This window comes from Pinus tabuliformis, chromosome 8 (genome assembly GCF_031772625.1).
Source record: "Pinus tabuliformis cultivar Carrire ecotype Pingquan chromosome 8, CPIR1, whole genome shotgun sequence".
NCBI classification, from domain to species: domain Eukaryota; kingdom Viridiplantae; phylum Streptophyta; class Pinopsida; order Pinales; family Pinaceae; genus Pinus; species Pinus tabuliformis.
Genome location: NC_142294.1, coordinates 142,572,931 through 142,598,830, shown reverse-complemented (window position 1 = coordinate 142,598,830; position 25,900 = coordinate 142,572,931). Strand labels below are relative to the sequence as shown.

Genomic DNA, 25,900 nt, shown 5'->3' with positions numbered 1-25,900 from the left:
AGGCCAAGGCTTGGGCTTGAGCACTGAAACTATGTAGTGCATAGTCCTGGGTGGCAATAAATGTGCATTGCGTAGTTTCAAAAGGCAAGGTTGCAGCTTGAGGGCTGGGACTGCACAATGCGCAATTTGGGAAGGCCGGAAGAGGCTAAGTTACCAGGAATTTGCAGAAATTTGGCTAAGTGTGGGATCAATGAAACTGTTGTGAACAATGATAGGACTTGACTTTGATCACACACTTATAAATTTTATGACACATTATATATCATCCAAAATGCATTAACACATACTTCTCTTAGTGCGACAACTTATAACAAGTGCGACACTAAAGATACACTTTGCGATGCCAATGACAACACTTTTGCACCAATTCTTAAAACTTTGGAAATGAGTGTGGTGGATGTATACATGGTAATATCAACTCATTTTAACCAAGATAACCTCTTGAAAACACCAAAAAAATATTATGTACATCATGTGACACTTAACATGTAAAAATACTACGATTTCTACAGTGCAAACAACACTTGTGATATGTGAATAACAATGAAAGTAAGACATGCCAAAGCAAATATACCATGAAAATGACACTAATTAGAGTAAAAAGAAAGTGAAAGTGATTAAACAAAGACATGAAAATGACACTCTTGAAAAAAAAGGTGTGCGGAAGCAACAATTTGCAAAAATCACCGAAATAGTGTTGTTGGGAAAAGTATCCAATACGGAATGACCCTATCCCACTCTAAGGGTGATAGTACCTCAACAACAACCGAAGCAAAGCTATCTAAGATTTATTCTTTATGAAAGTAAAATAGGGGAGAAAGGGATCCACTAACCGATGTCTTTCGCTAATGATTGATCCAATCTTCTCTCCTTGTTGCTTGCTCCCAGCTCCTTGCTCTTTCACTGGCCCAGCTACACAAAGATCCTGCAAAAAGGCAAGAGAGGGAAACTACAAGAAGCATACATTCATAATTGATTCAAGGATTAGAATAAATCAAATACACAAGTATAACAATACACCATTGAAACACATGCATATAGAAGAACCTCAAATGCTTTATTAATGGAAGAAGTAAAGTTCAGGAAGTGTTACAACCATAAAAGGCCCAATCCAGCAACACCTCCCAGCAGAAAGAAATCTCCTCTTCACCTCCTTCAAAGCATTCACCCAATAGCTCTAAACTCAAACCAACAGCACTTCCTTACATTCACAATATTCCAGCCCCCCATGACCTCCTGAGAGAGATCTATATATAGGAGTTTTGGAGAAAGGATGAGTCAGCTTGAGGCTGGCATGGAGCTGACTAGTGTCCTCTCCCACTTCAGTTCTTGAGTCCACTTGGAGGTTCTTGCTTCCACTTGGAGATTTGGAACCTCTTACTCATCACCAGTCGAATTCCTTGATCCAAGTGTCATTTTGGAAGCTTCCTGGGCATTGACACCTTGAGAAATGAGTCTGCCACTTGTCCAGTTACGCTCAACGCAGGTAGCCTTCTTTGCAGTTGACATTCAGCGTAGGTAGACAGTGGAGCAGTTGACATTCAGCGCAGATGCTCAATGGAGCAGTTGACATGATCCAGAAATGGCCTGTTTTTGAGTGTTTTCAGGTGGAGAACTTTTGTGAATTGCTGTGGTTTGCTGGCCTTGTTCCTCTAGGGGTAGGAACAACATGTTTAGGGACTTTGGATCCCTTAATTATTGACATTTCATGCTCAGTGATGTAAGGCACAAAAATGTCTATAACAAATAGAAATATAAACGCAACTAGAAGTGAGAAACTGCCGATGCCATTGCACACTGACTCTTGACATGTTTTGGGCATAACACATGCACAATATTGTTGGACTGTGTTATGCTCGTTCAAGCTTGCTTAAAATAATACGCTCATGCACTTGTTGCAGACCGAGCATGTATACCATAGTTACCGATCAAACAGGAAAGTGAACTGGTACCCATTTTTTTGAGGTAGCAAAAAATGACTCAATTTTGAAAAGTGGTGTTGCCAGAATACACTTTTTTTTTTCAGCATATTTTTGGCACTTTAAATTTTCTTATGTATCAAGTATGAACATTTTTTTTTTCGATGTTATTGATTTTCATGCTGATTTTGAAAAGTGTTGATGTTGCATAAACACATTTTTTTAAATGTTAGTGATTTTCATGCTGATTTTGAAAAGTGTTGATGCAGCATCAACACATTTATTTAGAGGACTTACTTTTGACACTTTATATTTTTTTTTATGTAAAGAGAAGTCGAAGTTCTCCCAGTATATCGCCAAGTGTTTCCACTGCGACAACCATGGAGCCTACATGGATTGTCGTCTTAATCTACTTTGTGTCATCTTGTTATTAATTAATGTATTCTAAGTGTCAACCATATTTTCCACATTCCTAAGTGTCGCTTTTCCTCCTAAGTCAAATTTCACTAAGTGTCATTTTCTTATCTTTAGAAACACTTGTGCCATCTTTCCAAAGATAGGAAAAGCATCAACTTGTTTTGACTTAGTGGTTAGTTTTCTTCACTTGACTTACACTTCACACAAAATCAAGAAAGTGCATGATTTTCTCCTAGATAAAGTGCATTTTTCAAGCTTAGTCTTTACACAAAAGCACTATTGGAGAGAACGTCACCCTCCCAAGCCCGAGCATACTCCAAAATCACAGTGGGCGTACTTAAAACACAATGAAAATCACACTTCAGAAGAACAAGGATCATTTAAGTGCACCTCGAAAGAACAAGGACCTTCTCTCCCTTCAAAAGTGCACTTTGGAAGAACAAGGACCTTCTCTCCCTTCAAAAGCATACTTTGGGAAAATAAGGCACACTTTGGAATAACAAGGACCCTTTGAGCACTCTTTGAAACAAAAAGGACCCTTTGAGTTCACTTCAGAACAACAAGGACCATTTGGGTGGGCTTTGGAGAACAAGGACCTTCTCTCTCTTCAAAATCCCACTTTGGAAAAATAAATATCCTTTGTCTCTTTAAAAGTACATGGCACACTCTCAAGCAATAGTCGAGAATCCTTGTACAGTGTCATTGTACCCTATGCCATCATTGAGCCTATCTGGTGCAAGGCGCATTGTCAAGCAACAATGGTCTTGTTGACAGTGTTGGAAATCTGTCAACCAAGGGGTCTCCCTGATGTGAAGTCCGAATTATAACTCACAAAGATTGAGATAATAGCCCCATTCAGAGTATTTGGCCGGTTTCCATGTATTCTTACATATTTTCCTTGACTCTAACTATTAGCAAGAGAGAGACGAGTGAAAATGCTCCTATGAAAGCCTGGGGGTGTGCCTGGTGAGTGATTTCATCTTGATTTTGAAAAGTGTTGATGAGCATCAACCCTTTTTGTTTAGAGGGCTTAGTTTTTACACTTTAAATTTTCTAATAAATTAAGTGTGGATATATTTTTTTTAAATGTTGATGATTTTCATGTTAGTGATAAAACATAATAATAATAATAATAATAAAAACATGACAAAAAAAATCAAATACAAAAAAATATATAAAAAAAACAAAAAACCTATAAAAATGTAAAAAAACATAAAAATAAAACATAAAGCATGACAAAAATAAAAATAATAAAAACATGTTAGTAAAAAAAAAAAAAAGAAGAAGAAAAAGAAAAAGGTTTAAAAAACATAAAAATAAAAAACCATGACAAAAAAAAACATGTTAATAATAAAACATAAAACTAAAAGAAAAAAAAAAATGACCAAAAAAAAATCAAATAATATATATATATATATATATAAAGGAAAAAACAAAAAACCTATAAAAATGTAAAAAAAAAACAAAACAAAACAAAATTAACTCAAAAAAATAAATAATTAATTAATTAATTAATTAAACAAAACAAAAATAAATTAAAAAAAATATAAAAAATGTTTTTGTTTTTGTTTTTTGTTTTTTTTGGCAAAAAAAAAATATAATTTAAAGAAAAACAAATTGATCCCCGTCCCCTCACCCCTCTCGCCTCCACACCCTCGGCACTCCCCTCCTCACCCTTGACTGTCCTCCTCCCCTCTCCCGTCCCCCACCCCACCTCCTGTCCCCCTTGCCCCCTTACATTAAAATAAAAAAAAAAAATAATAATAATAATAATAATAATAATAATAATTAAAATTATAAAAAAAAACACATTCAAAAAAAATTCCAACACCCCACCCTTCCTCACGCCCCTCTTGACACCTCCCCTCTCCTCTCCCTCACCCCCGTCCCCTCACCCCTCTCGCCTCCACACCCTCGGCCCTCCCTGCTTCCGTCTGCCCTCCCTCCTCCTCCTCCTCCTCCCCTCCTCACCCTTGACCGTCCCCCTCCCCTCTCCCCTCCCCCACCTGGCCCCAACCCCACCTCCCTCCGTCACCCACCTCCCCTCCCCCTTGCCCCCTTACCCCCCTACCCTCCCCACCCAGGCCCCCAGCTAGCGGCCAAGAGGTCGCAGGCTGATTCCCAGAATCGGCCTATGGCCTCTTGGCCACTGGCTTGGGGCCCGGGTGGGAAGGGGACGAGGGTCGGGGGGGGGGAGAGGGAGGGTCGAGGATGGGCGGGGAGAGGGAGGGTCGAGGGTGGGGAGGGGAGTGGGGTGAGGGAGGCGGGTAGGGGAGGAGAGAGGGGAGGGGAGAGGAGGGAGGGCGAGGGCCAAGGGTGGAGAGGGGAGCGGAATGGTGTTGTGCTATTTTGTAATTTTTTTTTTTTCTTTATATATATATCTATATATATGTTAGATTGTTGTTTTTTTAAATTGTTTTTATTTTTATTTTTTTAATTGGTTATTTTTAATTTTTTGTAATTTTAATTTATGAATTTTAATTTATTTTTTTATTTTTTATTTTATTTTATTTTTTATGATGATGATGATGATGGTTAACGTCCACTGAGACCAAACTTTGGTCTATCGGACCTAAAGAAACGAATTATTTAGTTTGATTTAAGATTTTATTCCTATGCTCAAAAATCTTGGAGAGAAGCCTCCCGAGCTCACTGTAATTTTGACAATGTAAAAGACTAGGAAGGATAATATTGCAACTAAGATTTTGAAACTGAGATCTAATGTGGTTGTACGCGGGCACTCTAAGAGGAAGTGATTTTCACCCTCGATGTTTGTATTCTCACGGAGATGGCAGAACCTTTCCATCTATGGTGTTTTAGGAACTGCCCAACAACCCATTTCACTATTGAGCTCATGAGAGTTCATTCTAATCTTGGCTATATTAATTTTCTTTCTTGAGATAGTTAAAACAGAGAGATACTTTTGATCTTCTAGGGTGGGGTTGATGACCTCCTTATAATATCTTAATTTTCTTTTAGCTACTAAATCTTTCTCACACCACCTTTTTTCTTTGAACTTAGAAGTAACAATATTTTTAATGTTATTAATGTTTTGCAATGCAACATTCTCATCGATCTCCCAATGGTTTAACCAGGCCCTGGTGTCTTTATCCCAACCTCATTTGAGCCCTAGGTGGTTTTGGCTGGAATTTAAAGCTAGCTTAGGAAGTCTATGGTCTCCTATGTTATTGAGTTTGTGCTTGTACAACAGAAGCCTAGTCATAGCTAGGCTCTCGATAGGGGAAAGACCCACTTCTATAAGGAGAATAGGATAGGGTGTGTTGCTTTTAATTTTGAGGTTATACGTTATAAAACGCTTCTGGATTTGCTCAATATTTCTCCAGGATTCTCTAGAGATGCTACAACCCCAAACCTCACATCCATATAAGATAACCGGAGTGACTAAAGTTTCAAATAGGAACTTCTTTCTATCCCACATTACGAGGTTTGCCATTTTACAATTATTTTCAAGACCAAAATAAGCTTTCCATCCCCCATTAATCCTTTTCTCAATGCTATAGTTTCAGTTGAGCTTGTGATGAATATCAATTCCTAGGTACTTGTAGGAAGACACTTCCTCCAAGTTACTATTGTCATACATAAAATTAGCATAAGTGTTCTTCTTGGATTTGATAATCATAACTTTGGTTTTGTCAATGTTAACAATCATACCCATGGTAGAGAAGAAATCCTTAAGAAGTATAAGTTGCTTATCAAGATCAGATGGGCACCTTGCGAGAAGAAAAATATCATCAGCATAGAGAATAAGGATGATGATTATCCCAGCTAAGATCGTGCTAGCACATCCTGCTTCCTCTAAACAACCTTCTAGCTTGTCGATGTAAATGCCAAATAGGGTAGGGGAGAGGGGGAAACCTTGTTTAACTCCGATATTACACTTAATATCTTTCGACCACCCCTCATTTCTCTTTAACTTGGCAATTACATTCTCGTATAACCTTATAGCGGCAGCTCTCAACTCAAAAGGAACCTTTAGCTCTTCTAATATGTTCCAAAGGTTGTTTCTAGGAACCATATCGAAAGCCTTTCTAAAGTCCACAAAGCAACAAAAGAGATTGGATTTATCATTGTGACATTCCTCCACAATGATCCTAAGCGTAACGAGGTGGTCTGTTGTTGAGTGTTGCTTTCTAAAACCTGCTTGGCCTTTAGCCTGCTTACCTTCACTTTCAAGCCATATGCTCAACTTCCTTTCCAAAATAATACCATATAACTTGGCTAGGAGAGGGTTGATCATAATTGTCCGATAATTAGAGGGTTTATTTGTATCCTCATTTTTAAAAATATGGATAATGATGCTTTGATTCCATGGTTTAGGGAACCCTTGCTTGACCGCTTGATTGAAAATTTTGTGAAGGTGGGGGATGAGGACAGGACCTTCGATTTTTAAGATTTCCGCCTGGTAACCTTCAATGTCCTTAGCTTTCTCATTAGTCAAGCGATTAACCCCAAAATCAATGTCTTCTAATGAGAAAACTTCTTTCGTTGTGAGCAGGGTTTCAAAGTTATCCATGACATTTGGAGATTCATAAAGCTTTTTAAGATAGGAATTCCAGTCGTGTAAAGCAATTTTATTATTATCTTTAGTTTTCCTAGTTAGAATCTGCCTCCAGAATTTCTTAGGAGCTACCTTAGAGAGGTGTAAGAGATTCTCTTGTCTTTTACGAATATACTGCCTTTTTTCCTTTTAGTTAGGGCTTTGTATATTTTTATCTTGCCAATTTTAAGAGATTCATCAACAACTTCCTTAATTGCTCTCCTTGCACTTTTACAATCTTTGTCATACCATGGGTTGGTTTTGCTATTTCTTTTATTACTTGAAACTTCAATTGAGAACTTGTTAATAGAATATGAGAGGGTTGTAGTAAAATTATGATAGAGATCTTCTATGTTGTCTATACTAGATAAATGAAGCAAATTAGTTTTTAATTCATTTAGAAAGAGATCTTTTTTATTTATATCAAAGATTAACTTCTTTTGGCTATAAGGATTATCTTCTATGGGATCTCTATGCATGACAAAATTGAGAGTTATAAGTAAAGGCCTATGATCAGAGTCAGGCTCGTGGTCGTTTAAGATGTCAAAATTTGTTATTTCGTTGTATAGAGGGAGATCGGAGATAACATAGTCTACCACGCTGCTACCAAGCCCATGGATGTAGGTCATCTAGCTAGAATTGGGCCACTTCTTTAGACCGTTGCAAATTATGAGATCCTGAGCACTACAGAGCTTAACAAGCTCCGACCCAAACAAATTCTCCCCAAGGTCTTCAGAGCTCCTTTTGTACCGGCTAGCCAAAGGAAGGTCTTTATCTAACCAAACAGGATTAGGTTTGGAATGATTGCTTAGAAGAATAGCTTGGTTGCTTGAAGTTCAAGCATTAAAGTCACCCATTAAAAGGATATTGCCTTCATTCCTTAGGCTAGAAATATCATTCTCTAAACCATTGTAAGGACTATTTTTATCTAGATTCTTTTTCTTATAGAAGTTAGAATTGATGGGGGGGAAATAAAAGATTGCTATGTAGGTCTTTTTATCATAAATGTCAGTAATTTCTATCCAACTATATTGGTTGTAAGGGTCATTTTTATAAATCCTAGCATGGGGAGAAATGTTCTTCTTAATGTAACAAGCTATACCCCCAATGCCTCTATAGGAGGATCGCTTATTCCAGGTAGACCATAATGTAAAGCCATCTATGTTAGGGACCTTAGATTCTTCGTGCTCCCAAGTTTCAACAAGCAAAATAATATCAACATCATTCGAGATCCAACTTAGCTTGGGGCCTTTGTTCCATGGAAAGCCCCGACAGTTCCAAGAAAGAATCCGAAGCATGTTAAATTGCTATTTATTATTATCTTTTTGGTTTCTATATCAAATAACGACTTTTCTATTTCTGATTATTGTCCATTTTCCTTCCTTCCTAGCTTCCTTTACCTTTTGAACCTCCTTTCTCAATTCTACTTGATCTTCTGGAATGAGATCTTCATTTATAAATATTCTCGTTCCTTTTAGACTTGAGGTTTTACTAAGTATGTCATACTTATGGTAAGTAGAGCTCACCTTTATTCGGATCAGCCTTCCTTTATTCTTAGTTAGTTTCCCCAACCTTGTTGCCCTAAGGAGACACGTTGTTTCAATTTGTAATCTGTTATGTAATTCTGTCTGGGCTATGGCTAAAGTATCCTCATCTACCTCCTCTTTCAAACCAAAGATTATAAGGTTCAAGGCCCTTTTGTTATGCTCATGGTCTAATTCTATCAATTTTTACGTTCCATCTTTAATTGGTTTGATATCTAATTTAGCTGCCACACTATTTAGGGTGAGACGACTATTAACTTTTTCTTCTAGCTCTTTAATCATGTCCTTCATTTTAAGACTCTCTAAAGTATCAACATCTACTTGCTAGGATGTTTGGTTCATATCTTGGTTTTTTTTTTCTATAACCTGCAACCTAGTCTCCATTGCCTCCATCTTATTCTCCAATAGTTCTATTTTATTTTCTATTTGTTTTTGGATCTTGTCTTCAAGAGATGTGAATTTATTTTCCAGCATGGCTGCTAACTCTGTTTGTAGCTTGACTTCTCTTTCTTCTCTACGTTTCTCTAAAGACTCTATATACTCATAGAGGCTCTGTAGAGTAACTGTGCTAGGTCTACCTTTGGTAATCTTTGGTAATTGTGGTGAATTATTCATACTTGAAAATATATGAGCAGATATGTATTAGAAAAATATAAGGAATGTGTGCACCTGATATCAGCAAGCTGGACCGCAGACACATGTGCCCTTTTTTATTACCGCAGAGAGATTGTGAATTATTACCGCAGAGAGATCATAAATTATGACTGCAGAGATCGTAAATTATTACCGTAGAGAGATCGTAAATTATTACCACAGAGAGATCGTAAATACATCACCCTAAATTATTACCGCAGAGAGATCGTAAATACATCACCCTAAATTATTACCGCAAAGAGATGGTAAATACATCACCCTAAATTATTACCGTAGAGAGATCGTAAATACATCGCCCTAAATTATTACCGCAGAGAAATCGTAAATACATCACCCTAAATTATTACCCCAGAGAGATCATAAATTATTATCGCAGAGAGATCAATATAAAGGTATCAATATTAATACATTAAAGAGAAAAAAATACATATTAGATTTAAAAAAATAAAAAATTAAACATAAGAATACTATAGTTTTAAGATAATAATAAAAAAATGTAATTAAAATAAGAACATAATACAAAAAAAACATATATATATATATATATATATGAAATTTATATTAATAATTTTTTTATAGATTTTAAAGAAAGATAAGGTATAATTCTTCATATTAAGATATATAATGAAATCCCCTGATGGGGTGATCAATAGCATTTACATCTGTCACATGAGAGGCCATTGGCACCTGCCTCTCCTCCACGTGGTCATTAAATCCTCGCTCATGCGCCATCCCTGATTCCCTGCATTCAATTCCCTCGCACGATGGTCTATCTTGCACATTCAACTGTTAAATTCAAGATTTGGCGAGTGTTTCATTTCAGTTTGGATGCTTGGGCAATGAATTTGGGTCGGGAGGAGAATAGAGGTGTGCAGGTCTGGTTCCATGGTGGCTCACTGGGGTCTTGTCCTTGGTTGAGGGGTGGAGTGGAGGATAGTGGTATTTCGGCTTGGGTTGGGTTATGTCATCTGCTTTGTCCTTGGATCTGGGAACCTACCTAAGCGTACGAGACATCGAGTCTATTCCATGACTTAGCCTGCTACACATCCTCACCAAGAAAATGGAAGCTCATGAAACTCCCATCTTTTGCGTGGGGTAAGGTCTTTGCGTTTATAAATTCATCTGCATCTCATTGTAGTTGGAGGGTTGTATATTTGATTGTTTGTAATTGCTATGTTGTCGGCTCCTTATCAACAATTCTATCTAGTTTCTACTGGTGTGGGGGTGTCACCTCGGTCTTTGGTCATTTTTGTTGGTGGTTTGGGTGCCCATTCTAGGTCAGCGTTACTGAATTTTCCCCTATGTTTGATTGAGGTCGTGCAGTCTGTTTCAGTGGGTCAATAGGATCGTGGGTGGGGTATGCCCAGTACAGCGCTCCGGTTTAGGCGGATGATTTCCCTTCCTATTTCATAGCTTGTGGGGTTGGGGTTCTAGTGTACACTCATTCAAGGAATCATTTTCTTGGTCCTAGTTATTATATTTCTTATTGCAGGTTATGTGAACATTTCCCCTCAGACGCTTCTCACAATTGGAAGTCAAGTTCTGCCAAAATCGATAATCCCCACTAATGGGGTCACCCTCGCTTGGGGGGAGGGGGGGGGGGGGGGGGCAGTATGTCCAGGCAGGGTATCCTGAGACAGGCCATCGTTTGTCCTCTGCCAACTCGATAAGTCAGGAAACTGAGGATGTCGAAGCTATTTCTCCAGCTCGCTCTCTAGGTCACATAGTGGCTCCTGCTACCATGGAATCCATTGTAGAGCAACGACGAAATATTCAAATCAATATGGACATTCTCAGGGACCACAGGTATGAAAATTGTAATGAAATTATGGCCTATTTCAATGATATCCAATATAGTCAAAATGAAATTCTGGAACAGCCACTGCCACACTAATGACCACCTTCACAGCTTGGAAGTGCAAATGGAACACATTGATTTCCATATGCATGATCATGTTGGTTACTTTGCAGCTCCCCTTGTACTACCCCCCCATCCCCCTCATTGATGTGTTGTTAGTTCTGGTCTCCTTTTGGTCCACTCCTAGTATGCTAAAATTAGAATGTCTTTTGAAAATAATGTCTTCTATGGTATTCTCCAGTCCCCAATCTCAACAAGTCTGGTCAGAATGAGAGAGTGGGGATTGTTGAAATCGATTTGTAAGTTACTTTCCTAAAAATATAATGAAAGTTTTTTGAAAAACAAAAATAAGAAAAAGATATATAATGAAATATTATATATATTTAACTTCTTTATGAAATATAAATTTAATACTATTAAATATATAATTATATAATTATATAATGTTGAATTAATGGCAAAGGAGTATGTTATTAAAATATTTTTTGTGAGAAAAGCATATATATATATATATATATAATCCAATTTTAAGGTCATTGCTAGACACCAAATTGTTGTATGATACCCTCTTGTTTGTGGGACAAAGGACTCACCTCGGGGTAGTGATTTGACTACAAGTCTATGAAAACATACATACTCTACTAATTAACATAATAAATTATTAAAACTTCTTACAATAAAATCATTATATAAATGTTCGGCTTGGGGTAGCTCAATTCACAATGGCAGTGGAAATGAAGTCTCACCGAATCAAAAATCTTGGGTTCAAATCTTGTGCTATCCCCAATCGAAATGAAAAATTAGACATGATAAAAATGTAGTCCTACCAAACCTACAAAATAAATCATTATATGAATAACTAAATTACTCAATACCCATTAGCAACTAATAAAATTTTAATCCAGAGCAAAGCAATTCTGGACAGTATTCCTTTAAAGGAAGATCAATCTGGGGATAGAAGGAGGAAGGAATTCCAAATTAGAGAGGGAGTTCCATGGGCCTTTTTCGATGGTGCAGCACAAGACAATATCACGGGGGCAGGGATCAGCATTCATTTAAACCAATCCCATTCTTTAAAGGCTTCAGTGGGAACTGGCGTGGGCACAAATAATTTTGCGGAACTCTCGGCCCTTAAACTGCTTCTCTGCTGGCTAATCCATAAAAATATTCTCACAGTTCAGATTTTCGGAGATTCCAAAAATGTGGTTAATTGGGTTACTGGGAAGTTTAGATGCCAGCATTATATTTTGCTTCCATTATTAGAGGAGATTCAATCATTAATTCATCACTTTAATGGTTTTTACATTGATCATATCTACAGGGAATCCAATGAAGAAGCAGACGGGCTTTCTAAAGCAGGTCTGCAACAGGCTGTGGGCTCTTGGCGGATAACTGAACAGCGTTTGGATCAGATCCATGTGACGGATCAGCCTCCTTATGTTTGATTGGTTTATCGGTCCTTTTTGGTTTCATTCTCAGCAGATGCTTTGTTTTTCTGTCTATGAAACAAGTGGCATATGCAGTTCCTGGTCTCTTTTTTCTGTTGTTGGTTTATAAAAAACCTGGTTATATGGTGCTCTCTCAGAAGAGCTGATGATGACAGCAAATTTTCAGTTGTGCTATGGGCTGTTTTCCTTTTGTAAGGAGGCCCATGTGAACTCTGATTATACTCTCTGTGTTTTTATCTCTTTGGATATGGCTGCTCGGGCAGCGTTCAGCTTGCTTTTTTGATCAGCACTTTGCATGGGGTGTTAGATGATCCTCCTCAGAGGAGATATTGCCTTCCCACAGGCGTTTTTGTATCGAATGTTAACTCATGTACTTTGTAACTTTTTTTACTTCTTATAAAAAGAGTTCGCTTTTTTCCTTGGAAAAAAAAACTAATAAAATTTTAAAACATTTATTATAAATAACTAAATTACTCCATACCTATTAATACCAATAAAATTTTAAAACATTTATCAATACATCTCGTTAGCAAAATCTTGGAACACAAAATTTTAAAACATTTATCAATACATCTCATGAGCAAAATCCTGGAACACTTAAAATATTTCTCGATTAAAAAATGCCATAATCACCTTTTATACTAACTCACACCCCCTCCAACTAGACCATTCTTATTTCCGGGTATCTAAAAACAAAAGCTTCAAATTCAATATTTTTAAATAAATTACTTACGCTTCTTAAACATCTTACCACTAAACGAAATTTTAAAACATTTATCAATACATCTTAGAGAGCCTCAGATAAGATATTAAAGAATTTATAAAATGTTATTTATCAATACATCTTAGAGAGCCTAAGATAAGATATTAAAGAATTTATAAATACATCTTAGAACACCCAAGATAAAATAGTTCGTACGTAAATAAGACATAATCACCTTTCTTATTTCATGGCACCTAAAAACATAAACTTCAAATTCGATATTTTAAAATAAATTATTTACACTTCCTAAGCAAGTTTAGTGGACAATTCTTTTCTAAGCTTCTAAATTTCAACACAATATTAAATATACCCCCAAAAATACATGGCAGTGGAAAAGCATATACATGATGCACCCGATGCACGCAGAAAAGAAGAATAGGTCAGAATATTCTTTCAATGTTACCCAAAAAAATTGCCATATAGTCAAAGAGTACTTTACTAACACATGCAACAGAGCTAGTGACATTATTTATACACCTTATTCTGTATAATAAAAGATCATTGAAACAACAGCCGTTTCCAATCTTTCTATAACACTAGTGTTGTTTGTTTGATTCAACTTTATACAAAAACGAATTTTAAATATCAAATTGGTGTAATATTTATTAAAAATGGTAATTATTCTCAAATTTTAAATGTCAAATTGGTGCAATATTTATTAAAAATTGTAATTATTCTCATGAGCATGCTCTACAAGAGATGAGTTGAGAGTTGAGTAAAGTAGAGCCCAATATTAGAAGTGAGTGTGAGTTTGTATAGAGTAGTTAGTTAGAGAAAAGGTAAGTCAATTTAAAGTCTGCACTATTTCATATTTAGTAAGCGTGGCTTTTATATATTTTTAATTGAGTTATTGTTATTACTTTACTGCAGGCAGTAGTAACGCATTCGCTTTTGTGTTGACGTTGATCTTCAATTAGCTCGTCAGCTCACCAAGAATTAAAGGTGATTTCACAAAGTTCACATTCTAACATTTGAGTTTATTTTTATTTATTGTTAATTTAATTTATTTATTTGCATATGTATTGGTTAGAATTTTATTGCATCATCATTGTATTTGGCACTATGCAGTTAGCTATCAACGTATTAGCTGTCAATATATTTAATAGGTCTGTATTTTTTCAAGTTTGTACTTTTTGAAACATGAAGTGTGATATTAATGAGCAATATTCAACACCAAAATTGGAAATTGAAGTTTGGAAGTTATCAAATAGTAACCTGGAAACGTTTAGCTGGACGCAAAAAAATCAATAAAAATAATTATGAACTCTTTTGCCTTTTCCAAAGGCTATTCATCAATGCCAATCCAAGATTTATGGCAATGGAGTTTCATTGTTCGATGTGAAATTTGAAGTGTAATTGCAACCAAATCAAATTATAAATGTGCATGTGAACGCTGCCATATATAGCATTGCCTTAACCTTAGAGGCATAAATTTAGAGGTGCCTTAAGATTTACTCCTTGGTTATGAATAAGAGGAATATTAATCATAATGAGATATCCTTTGGAGTAGTGATACTAATAGCTATTAATTTTTTGCCTAATATATATGGTCTTTTCTGAATTTATGGAAATGTGGTTTTTTTTGAATTTAAGGAAAAATGGTAAAGTTGAATGGTTTCACATCAGGTGAAAATCTATTTTTTACTATTGAGTCGTTTTAGATGGTGTTGTTTTCTTTTAAGAATGGTTAATCAAATTAATTATTTATTAGTGATGGTTTAGTTTTGGATTTGAAACCAATAAAAAATGTTGAAAGCAAGACTTCATAACCAACTTCATGAACAAATGACTAGAAATGTATCCATGAGCCAACATAGGAATGCCAAAACTCCTAGAGTAGTCAAGATTTGAAATCAAAAGACTACTTGAATGAATGGACTCATAATAAAAGTATATCATATTTATAATGTTTTGCAACTGAATTGTATGCATGTTATAATTCAAAAGGTTTGTTTAGTGAGATGTTTATGTGCTTATTTCACATTTTTTCTTACTTTTAAATTCCTTGTATCTGTTTGGTTCAATGTCTATAGATCACCATGAAAAATAGAGGACAATATTTTTGAATACTCCAAAGAAAAATACCTTTCTTTTTAATCTACTTTCAAAACCATTCACAGGGATTATTTACATTTTCAACTACATTGTGATATGTATGTCCTTCTTATATGTTTAGATGAATCTCAATGCAATTTTAGTTGGTTTTTCTCAATCAATTATTATGTCCACACAACTACTTCAACATCCACAACTTCACACCAAACTTAAATAGTTTTGTTGAAAATGAAGTTAGTGATGAAATGGTTTCTTTAAGAAACACTCAAATAGAAAAAGGTTTCTTAAGAAATTAATAATTTAGTGAGAAACAAAAAATGTGACCTAAAAATGAAACATTTGATTGCTTTTGTACTTAATAGGTTTTTCCTAAGTAATGCCTATTCAAGACCACTAGTAACTTCTATTTTTTGTGCCTAAAAACAAGGATTAGACTTGGCAATTGTTTATACATTTCCTTTTATAAATAGAAATTGATGTTACAATATTAAAAACAATTCTATGTTTTCACAAGATTCTCCCACTTCATAATTATTTAGAATAAGTATGAATATCAATCATGTTTTTTCATAGGACAAACTTCTCTTCTTTCACTTGGCAATATGGGTCAATTTCATCTTGTCCACTCATACTCAATAAATTCAATGATACAGTAAACTACATGACATATTTTATGAGTAAAATACGTCAATTTTGCACACAATAGTTAACGACTAAATCATAGGGATCACCAGCAATGCCGCTTTGTTTGTAAAAGACCTTAAAAAAAAAAAAAAAACAAGAAAAAAGAAACAATACATGTATGTGAATTAAATTTGTAATTAATAAAAATTTATTTTTACGTGAATTTTGTGTTTTTCATCCTTTGCTTTTCCACCAGTATTGAAACAACACATAATTTCACATTGCAAATAACTGACCATGTTGATCAATGCAGTACTGAGAGAAATATTACAAATACGTTGCATTAAATGACATCATAAGAAATTTCAAATCATATCTTAGGATGTGATGTCAGCGGAAGTTGACTGCAGCCTGATAAGTTCCTCCAAAACTCCAGATAGCAGGAGCCACATTGTAAGCAACTATGGCGGCTCCTGTAGTGTAAGAGGTGACTCTGAAGGACAGGGATTGGCCTTGCAGGCGAGTGAAAACTTGATAAGACGCTCCCCAGTTGTTGCTCATGCTCAACCACCCAGTATAACTGTCTTTCACAGCCACGGCACTCACATCTCCTGCACCCCCAACATTCATCACGTACACCAGAAGCCACCACGAGTTCCCTTGGAATTGGAATTTTATACCCCACTACTTGCGCACGGAACCCTGCAATTACCGGCAATACTATCATGATCATTCACATTCATTCAATAAGAAAAAGATAGTAGGAAAATGAAATGGCTATGGAATTGCTCGAACCTTCGATACATGACGGGGACAATGCCACCGTGCCAGTCAGCTATGTTCATGAACGCGGGCTTGGCCATGTCAAAGTGCTGGCGAGGAGGATTGCACCATCCGCCATTGTTGGAATCTCCAGACCAGTTGGGAGGACACAAGTTTGTAGCAGTGATGGTGGTGATGGGAGAGCCTAGAAAACACCATTTTGACTGAACGCACCTTATTTGGAAACACTGCCCGCACCCATATCCTCCATTGTAAAACGATGTGCTCAGAGCCGTTGTCTGAGTGCCGCAGCCATTGTTGAACAAATTCCCGTATCCACAAGAACCACCTGCAATATAATCATCAAATTACTCGGCATTTCACTCAGTAATCACATACTATTAAATAAATTATAGTTGAATTTAACTGGATGGTAGATTTTGGGAATATTTTCAAAGACTACAGGAGTGAAGTTAATGGTTTGACATTGCCATTTACCATAGATTTACCAAATTCTCTAAATATTTTCCAAATCTACTAATGAATAAAGTCAATGATTTAAGATTGCTACTCTATCACATTTTGAAATATTTTCAAATCTTCAAAATATTCCCATCAAGAATTTTCAAATATTCCCAAAATTTCCGAAATATTCCTGCTATCTACATTACATCTAAAATTTCCAAATCTGCAATAAATTACCCATAGTTGCTGATGCAGTTTCATCCCCCCTAAAATGTTGTAGGAGCTAATGTCCATGGCCCTAGTTGATATGACCGACTGTAGGAACCCACAGCTTCTGTTACACGCATATTGCTGATCACAGTAAAGAACGCAGTCAGCATTGCTACTGGAGAAATTCGAGACTTCATGGATTTTCCTTCGTTCTCATCTCTTTGCCTGATCTGAACAAATAAATGGTACTGCAAATTAGGCTTCACTCGATATTTACGAATCGGGGTGAGAAATACAAATAGAATATAAAATCAGCGTTAGAATTACAGGTGGGATGTCGGATCAGTGTGAGATAGGATCATAACAACCTCTGCCAATAATTCTTCTTCTCTAAGAAAAAGGAAGAGGGTATCGATGCGAGTCAGTACTGGGCTGGTTTTTACATAAATAAAACATTGGCGCTGCCCCCACTGTATTTATGTGAAGAACTATTTAGAAAAGAGTAAATTTTTTTGGGTAGAATTTGAGGAAATGTTTGTATTTTTATGAATTTTTTTTCTTAATGTATGATTGATCCTGTGTTAATGGATCAAAATTAGTTTTACACAATTATAGTGATAAAAATAACTTATCCCTTTAAATTTATTTTCAAATAACATTTCTTTTTTCCAAAAATATTTTTTGGAACCTATTAAAATCTCTTTCCACCCTCACCACGCTTTTTGGAAAAAGAAATCAAAAAGTTGCTATTTAGAAATACTCTTATACTCAATACAGACTTACTCTTATACTCAATACAGACTTGTTGACAACTCAAAAATATGGAAGTACTTTGTATTGAATATATGGAAGAACTTTGTATGGAATAATGTGTTTCCTCAATGTCCATCTTCATTGATCTGAACATCAATATCTTTCCTGCATAACTTCTCAACTAGTTTATTTAAATCCCGAAAGATGTATATGAAGGTGATTGATTCAAAATGTCGAGCAAAGTTTTTTCAAATTCAAGGCCAAATTGGATGGACCAAAGTCATTTATTTACACGGCATCATTCATCCAATTGATTTTAAAAGTTGAATCTCCATCAACTTGTAGGCATTCCTTTATTATGAGGTAATTTCAATTGGACCAAATAAAGCCTAAAGTTCTCCAAGGTTATGATTTAATTTCAATAGGGCCAAATAAAGCCTGAAGTGTTCAAAGGTTATTGGAGTTTGGACCAATATTGGCCTTGCTAAAAAAATAGTGAATTTTTAGCAGATAAAGTATATATCTAATATACAAACATTTTCAAAATTTTGACTAGCTCTATCAAAGAAACTCTATGAGTCTGTATATGTATATGTGGTATTATTAATTTGTTTTCTAATATGGAAGTTGGGGAAAGAAGCTAAATTATTAGATGTACTGGAACACCAATTTAACAAGAAGAAAATGTTTGAATTTTGTTCAAATCCTTTTTTTAATAAATATAATTTTTTTAGTCAAAATATGTTTAATAAATTATCAAAAGATTACACCATAGTTGTTTAGTTATCCCAATTTTTTCGGCCTCACTCCTACTAGATTTGTTGGCCATAAGAGAAACACTTAAACTAATTATGAAATGCCAAAGACAATCGAAAACTTAGAAATGGAAAGACCAAAAAGGCCAAAATACTCCTAAGATAAAGATACAACCCAGAAATATCAAGGATCAAAAGGATTTACTGGACTTGGATAGTTTCTTCCATTACTACGTGATAGGGGAGGTTTGAAATCACAATGAACATGAGTTTTCATGTGAGCCAACCTCCCCTCGATATGCTCCATTTTCTCATACATTCTTCTCTAGCCCCGTTATAATGTAGCCAACCAATCTTGCATGTTCCCTTGGTTACGTTGCAGTTCATTCATAAAATTGATGATCGCATTTTTGTCATCATGTCGGTCTTGTCCACACCACTGTAAAATAAGAGTGGCATGTCGCACCTGAGTTTCTAAAGTGTCAAGGGGTGGGGGGAGATCAACCCAGCGAGGAGTGAGAACTAGACTATGAGCCACCTCCTCCTCCAACTCCACATCATCCCTTCTATGTTTTTCCCTCAACCCCCATGGGCCAATTCCTCTTCTTGCTCTACCATGTTGCCTATGCATCGTCAAAATTTCACAGGCCCGCTAAGGCCACCACTCCAACTATACCAACAAGAATATATACAAAATTAAAACACATGTTAAATGTTATTATTATTATTACTATTATTATTATTATTATCTATTTTATTTAAAATATTATAAAGTAGTCATCTGGGTAGCTCAATTGGTGATTGAAGTGGTATGAAATTGATCCAAGGTTCAATCCCCATGAAGTAACTTGATCTACGAAGAGGAGGACAAGTCGTAGGCCCTAGAGTTATAGTGGTAGTGGTCAGAATCAACCCCTTGTCACATGAGTACGAGACTAACCCAGTTATTGATTCCTCTCGTTACAAAAGAAAATATATATTATAAAGTTTTTATTAATTCAATAACACTAGATTATTTTGACTATGTTTGAACTTACATTTTCAACACGATCTAAATTGTTTGTTTCGTAAATTTAATTGATGATGATTATGATTAATGTCCACTAAGACCAATTAATAAAAAAAAATTAACATATTATTTCTATGCTTGAAGAGAAGTTAGAGAAGTGTTATGAGATCACCATAGTTTTTTTGTCTTAATATGTCAAGAAGATTGGTAGTGTGACAAATAATTTGAAAAGTAGAATGGATTTTACTATAAGTTTGAAAATCTAAGAGAAAGAGCTTTTCACCTTCAACCCTCTTAGTATCACACAAATGACAAACTCTTTATTCCCATGGAATTTTGGGAGTAGGCCAACACCCAATTTTATTATGAAGCTCATGAAAATTAGTTCTTATCTTAGCAATGTTCATTTTCTTCTTAACACTAGTGAAGATAGATAAATCATTATAGTTTTGAAAATTGAGGTTGATCACCACCTTATAATATCTTAGTTTCCTTTTTCCCTCTAACTCTTTATGGTTACATAACTTCTCCTTAAATTCGGAAGTAAAAATATTTTTAATATTATCCTTATTTTGCACGATGACCTACTCCTTTATCACCCAATGGTCTAGCCAATATTGGGCATCCTTACGTCATCTTCGCTTGCACTGAAGGTGAGGATTTTGGCTAGAGTTAGAAGCAGTTTTAGGAAACATTTTGGCCTCCATGTTGTATAGATTCTTCTTATATGTGATATACCTAGTCATAGTCATGTTTTCAATAGAGGAAAGACTAGCTTCAATTAAGAGGATAGAGTAGGGAGTATATCCTTTAATCTTGAGATTGTAGGTCATAAACTACTTTTAGATATGCTCAATCTTCCTCCATGATTCTTTGGATATACTGCAACCCCAAACCTCACATCCATATAACACAACATAGGTGAAAAGAGTTTGGAAGAGGAACTTTTTATATCCTAAATCCAAAGATTTGATGAATTACAAATGTTTTCAAGTTCATACTAGGTTTTTCATCCTTCATTTATTATTTTTTCAATGCTATAATTCCAATTGAGTTGATGATGGACGTCAATTCCCAGATGTTTGTATGAAGGAGCTTCCTCCAAGTAGTTATTATCGTAAACGAAACTATCATAGGTATTTTTTTCAGATTTAATTATCATGATTTTAGTTTTGTCAATGTTAACAATCATATTCATATTGGAGCAATAATCTTGGAGGATTCTTAGTTGATTGTTAAGATCATCATGGCTCTTTACCAAAAGAACAATATCATCAACATAAAGGAGAAGAGTTATGAGAATCTCAAAGCCATTACATCAAATCTCGTCATATCACTTGCAAAAATTGAACCTAGTTGGAAAGAATTGTGCCAAAAAATTTATAGTATATTGTGGTTGATCCATTTTTTGTTATTTATGCAAATGAAAGCACATGAATGAAAATATTAATTAAAGCAGTAAAGGTTGTAAACAAAACAATGATAAATGTAAGGGAGAATCAATATAGTTTATTTCTACCCAACCTTGTGTTTCCTCAAGTTGAGAACTAATTTGTTTCAATGTCAAAAATTGCTATAGCCACCCACTGTGACAATGATGCTCATTGAGGATTTGATGCAGCCACCATCCGCCCAAAGTTCGTTCGCACCCCAGCTTGTTCTTAACCAATGTCGTGCCTTGTTCGCTATCGTAAGCCACTATCATTGTTTGGAAGTATCAAGGATAATGAAAAATTGATTTAATTAATATTATTTGGATAATAAAATTTTGATTTAATTATGATTATTTTTTAAAAGTGAACTAGGTGAAGGTTTTTTGTTCAAAAATATTGAAAGGATTTTGGTTTTATTTTATTTTTTTAAGAGAGAAAAAATGTTTTGGAGAAAGGAAAGATATATGGCTTTAAGTGGAAATATTTTCCAATTATAGATTAAAAAGATCATAAGTTTGGGTGATTAAAATGAAGACCTTGTTACATTTTCATGATGTCTAGGATATTGTAATTTGTGCTTATACAAAGTTAACTAATCACGCAACTGAATAAGTTTTGATAAACGTATAAAAGGGTTAACTACACATAGATAATAGAATGAAGGATGAAAAAACATTTTTTCCATCCAAAATAATATGGATGACACTAGATTTCCCAATATCTCAATAGCAAAGTTTTCTAAAATAGCTTGGGACATCTTAGAGTCTAATTATCAGAGCATGATGAAGGCAAAGAGAGCTAAGGTGCAGAGAATGAGGATAAATTTTGAGAATTTAAAGATGGAGTCAATGTCCATAGACCAATACATGACCTAAGTTATAAACAATGTCAGTCAACTAAGGATGAATGGTAAAGAGCTTCAAATCATAAACTGAAAGACGAGGTTCTGAGAACCTTTTCTTAGAAGTTTTATGTGGTAGTCGTAACCATTGAAGAGTCTAAAAGTCTATCACAACCATCTGTGGATGAGTTTTTTGAATCCTTGCTATCACATGAATCTCGAATAAACAAGAATGATAAATCTTTGGAAAACACACTCAAATAGCAAGTTTCCATCCTAAGAGGTAGAGGAGGATCAAGATCAAGAGGCAAAGACATGGGCAACAAAAGTAACAAACAAAGAAAAGGTTAAGAATAAGAATAAAGATCAAATAAAAAATCCTCATAGTTCAAGGGGGGCAACTATAAAATTTCACAGTCAAATAAAAAATATAACTAATCAAAACTTAAGTGACTTTATTGTAATAAGTTTGTTCATTATGCACATGAATGTAAAAAGAAGAAAGCAGATCTTAATAGACAAGATGAAAACTTTTCATTTGAGAAGTGTAATTTTTTTCATTTCTTACATGTAATATTATTGAAGAGTTGTTAGGCCAGGCAGTAACTCTCCAAAGGCAGAAAAACTGATTCGTCTGATTATTCCATAGGTAGGTTATTGTTATATACATTAGGAGTGATTGTTCAGTTCATCTCCCGATGACTGTTCACATTCCTGATTTATTTATTTACAAATTCCCCCAATCATGAAGATTAGGTGTCAACATTCCCCCCCTTAATCTGAAGGGATGTTGGTGAGTCCAAGCATCATTCTGAATCGTTCAAGCTTTTCCTTTCCAAGTGCTTTGGTGAAGATGTCTGCAATTTGCTCATTTGTGGAACAATGACGAAGATGAATTGTTTTGGCCTCAACATGATGTCGAATCAGATGATATTTAGTATGATATGCTTTGTTCGATCATGGAACGTTGGATTCTTGGCCAACTTTATTGCAGAGGTGTTATCAATCATGAGTGGAGTTGATTGTACTTGTTTTACCTGCAAATCTTCAAGAATTTTCCTGAGCCACACAATTTCTTTCGTTGCTTCAGCTGCTGCCACGTATTCTGCTTCTGTTGTGGAATCTGCTGGAACTGATTGTTTGTGTGATCTCCAGGAGAGAGCTCCTGATCCAAGACTCATAGCATATCCTGAAGTAGATACCCCAGTTTCTTTGTCTCCATCGAAGTCTGAATCAGAGTATCTAATCAAGCTGAAGTCGTCCACCTGTGTATACTTGAATCCAAGGTCTTGAGTTCCCTTCAAGTACCTTAGAACTCTTTTTGCAGCAGACCAATGTCCCTCACAAGGCTTTTGCATGAACCTGGAGAGGATTCCAACAGTAAATGAAATGTCTGGTCTGGTAGTAGTGAGGTAGATGAGACTTCCTACAAGCTGTCTATACTTTGTTGCATCCTCAAATTCCTTTCCTTCAATAGATGTGAGCTTTAAGTTTTGTTCCATTGGAGTAGAAAGAGGATTGCACTCTGTCATGCCAAAGATAGTAATGAACATAGCCCAAATCAGTCATTTCAAAACTTTTCCCCAATTCCTTCTTTATGGATGCAATGTAGCTATCATTGTTCCCTGTCATTAAAAGATCATCTACATATACCACAAGATACACAACTGTTTTGCCAACTTTCTTGACAAATAAAGTTGCATCAAGATCAAAATGATTGAAGTTGAGTTTCAGAAGATTCTCAGTTAGTTTTTCATACCAGGCTCGCGGTGCATGTTTGAGGCCATACAAGGACTTCACAAGTTTGCATACTTTATGTTCATGTCCTTTCACAGCAAATCCTTCAGGCTGGGACATAAAAACATTCTCTTTTATATCTCCATTCAAGAATGCAGTTTTTACATCCATTTGATGGACTTTCCAACCGTTCTAAGCTGCTAGTGCAAAGAGTGTCCGGATGGTGGCCCATTTTGCTGTGGGAGCAAAAGTTTCCTCATAATCGACCCCTTCCTTCTATGCAAAACCTTTTGCCACAAGCCTAGCTTTGTGCTTGTCAAGTGAGCCATCAGCTTTGTACTTGTTCTTGTAGACCCACTTGCAGCCAATTGGTTTTGTTCCAAATGGAGGATCAACCAGCTTCCAAGTGCCATTCTTTATGAGGGCATCGTACTCCTTTTGCATCGCTTCTTTCCATTCATCATGAGAAGCAGCTTCTTTGAAGGAAGTTGGTTCAAAATCTGTAGACAAGTTCAATTCACAATCATAAGTAACATCCATATCAACAGGTGAATTAGAGTCATCTACATCACCTCCATTTTGTCGGTTTGAATTTCTGGTTCCTGTTTTTCCAATTTCACCAGGATGAACACTTTCAAGTGTCTTTGTCAGCCACTTTGGGGGACCTTTCTGAGATGGTCCAGGCTGCTCTGTTGATTGAGTTGGGACTGAATCAAGATTGAGTCTCCCAATTCTATCAATTACATCAATTAAAGCATCATCTGTTGTTGGAGTTTCATGCAGAGGAGATTGTTCTTCAGAAGAAGATTCCACATGTTGATCTAGTATATGAATCCCCCCTTCAAGATGTGGAATCTGATTATCAAATTCTTGAAATGATTTCGTTTTTGCGAATCTATCCAAGCGATCAAGTTGCCGCTCAAAAACATTGTCAGATTTGGATGATTCAAGAAAAATGACATCTCTAGATACAACAAACTTTTTATTTACTTCATCATAGAGGCGGTATGCTTTAGAGGTGTTTGAATACTGCAGGAAGATACACTTACGACTTCTAGCACCAAGTTTGTTTCTATGTACCTTTGGTATCAAAGCATAACAGGTGGAATCAAAGATCCTGAGATGTTTTACCGAAGGAACATGTCCATAGCACAATTCATAAGGAGTCTTGTTTCTTATAACATTAGATGGACATCTATTCTTTATATATGCAGCACATAGAACAGCATCAGCCCAAAACATTATCTTTACATTTTTTAAGAAAAGCATGGATCGTACCATATTCAAGATTGTTCTATTCATTCTTTCAGCTACACCATTCTGTTGGGGATTATAAGGCACAGTTGTTTGATGTTTGATCCCATGTTGGCGAAGATAGTGTTCAAATTCATTTGATGTATATTCTTTTCCATTATCAGTGCGAATAGACCCAATATGAGATTGTGCATCATTTTCAATCCATTTATGAAAATTCTTGAATGTTTGAAAAGCATCAGATTTGTTCTTCAATTAATAAACCCAACACATTCTGGTGTAATCATCAATAAATGTCATGATATATTTATTTCCATTTGCAGAAGGAACATGCATTGGACCACATAAATCTGAATGAATGAGTTCAAGCTTCCTATGTGCTCTTGAATGTGAATCATGAAAAGACTGTTTGCTATGCTTTCCTAGAATGCAAGCATCACATTGCTTATGTTTCCTAGGAATTGTAGGCAAACCAGCAACACCATTTTTCTTCAATAAGTGGAGAATGTCATAGTTTAAATGTCCAAATCTAGCATGCCATAATAAACTTGATGGAAGTGTACCTTCTTCATGATGAGAAATATATGAGAAATGTTGTGCATGAGCAGAGGTTCCTTGCAGTTTGAGAAGTCTTTCTTCTTCTATTCCCCTCATGACAAGTGAGTGGTCAGATGCTTTTCTTACCTCAAGCTTGCCATCAAACATATGAATGGAGTGACCTTGCTGGTAGATGTGGACCAAGGATAGCAAGTTTCTCTTGAGCTGTGGGAGATATAGAACATGATCCAGAAGAAAGTCTGGAAGACCAGGCAGTTTAAGCCTGATTGTGCCAAGCCGTGAT

General features: G+C 35.6%; 2 pseudogenes across 1 annotated transcript; both read right to left on the bottom strand.

Annotated features, from left to right (window-relative positions):
• LOC149234519 (uncharacterized) overlaps window positions 1-9,824 on the bottom strand; it is a 44,318-nt pseudogene extending 34,494 nt beyond the window's left edge.
• Window positions 9,825-16,085: 6,261 nt separating this feature from the next.
• LOC149234518 (expansin-A7-like) lies at window positions 16,086-17,829 on the bottom strand (annotated as a pseudogene). The gene is made up of 3 exons (XR_016268219.1): window positions 17,305-17,829; window positions 16,636-16,951; window positions 16,086-16,542 (listed from the first exon to the last, which is right to left on the bottom strand). The product of XR_016268219.1 is annotated as an expansin-A7-like (transcript).
• Window positions 17,830-25,900: the final 8,071 nt, after the last annotated feature.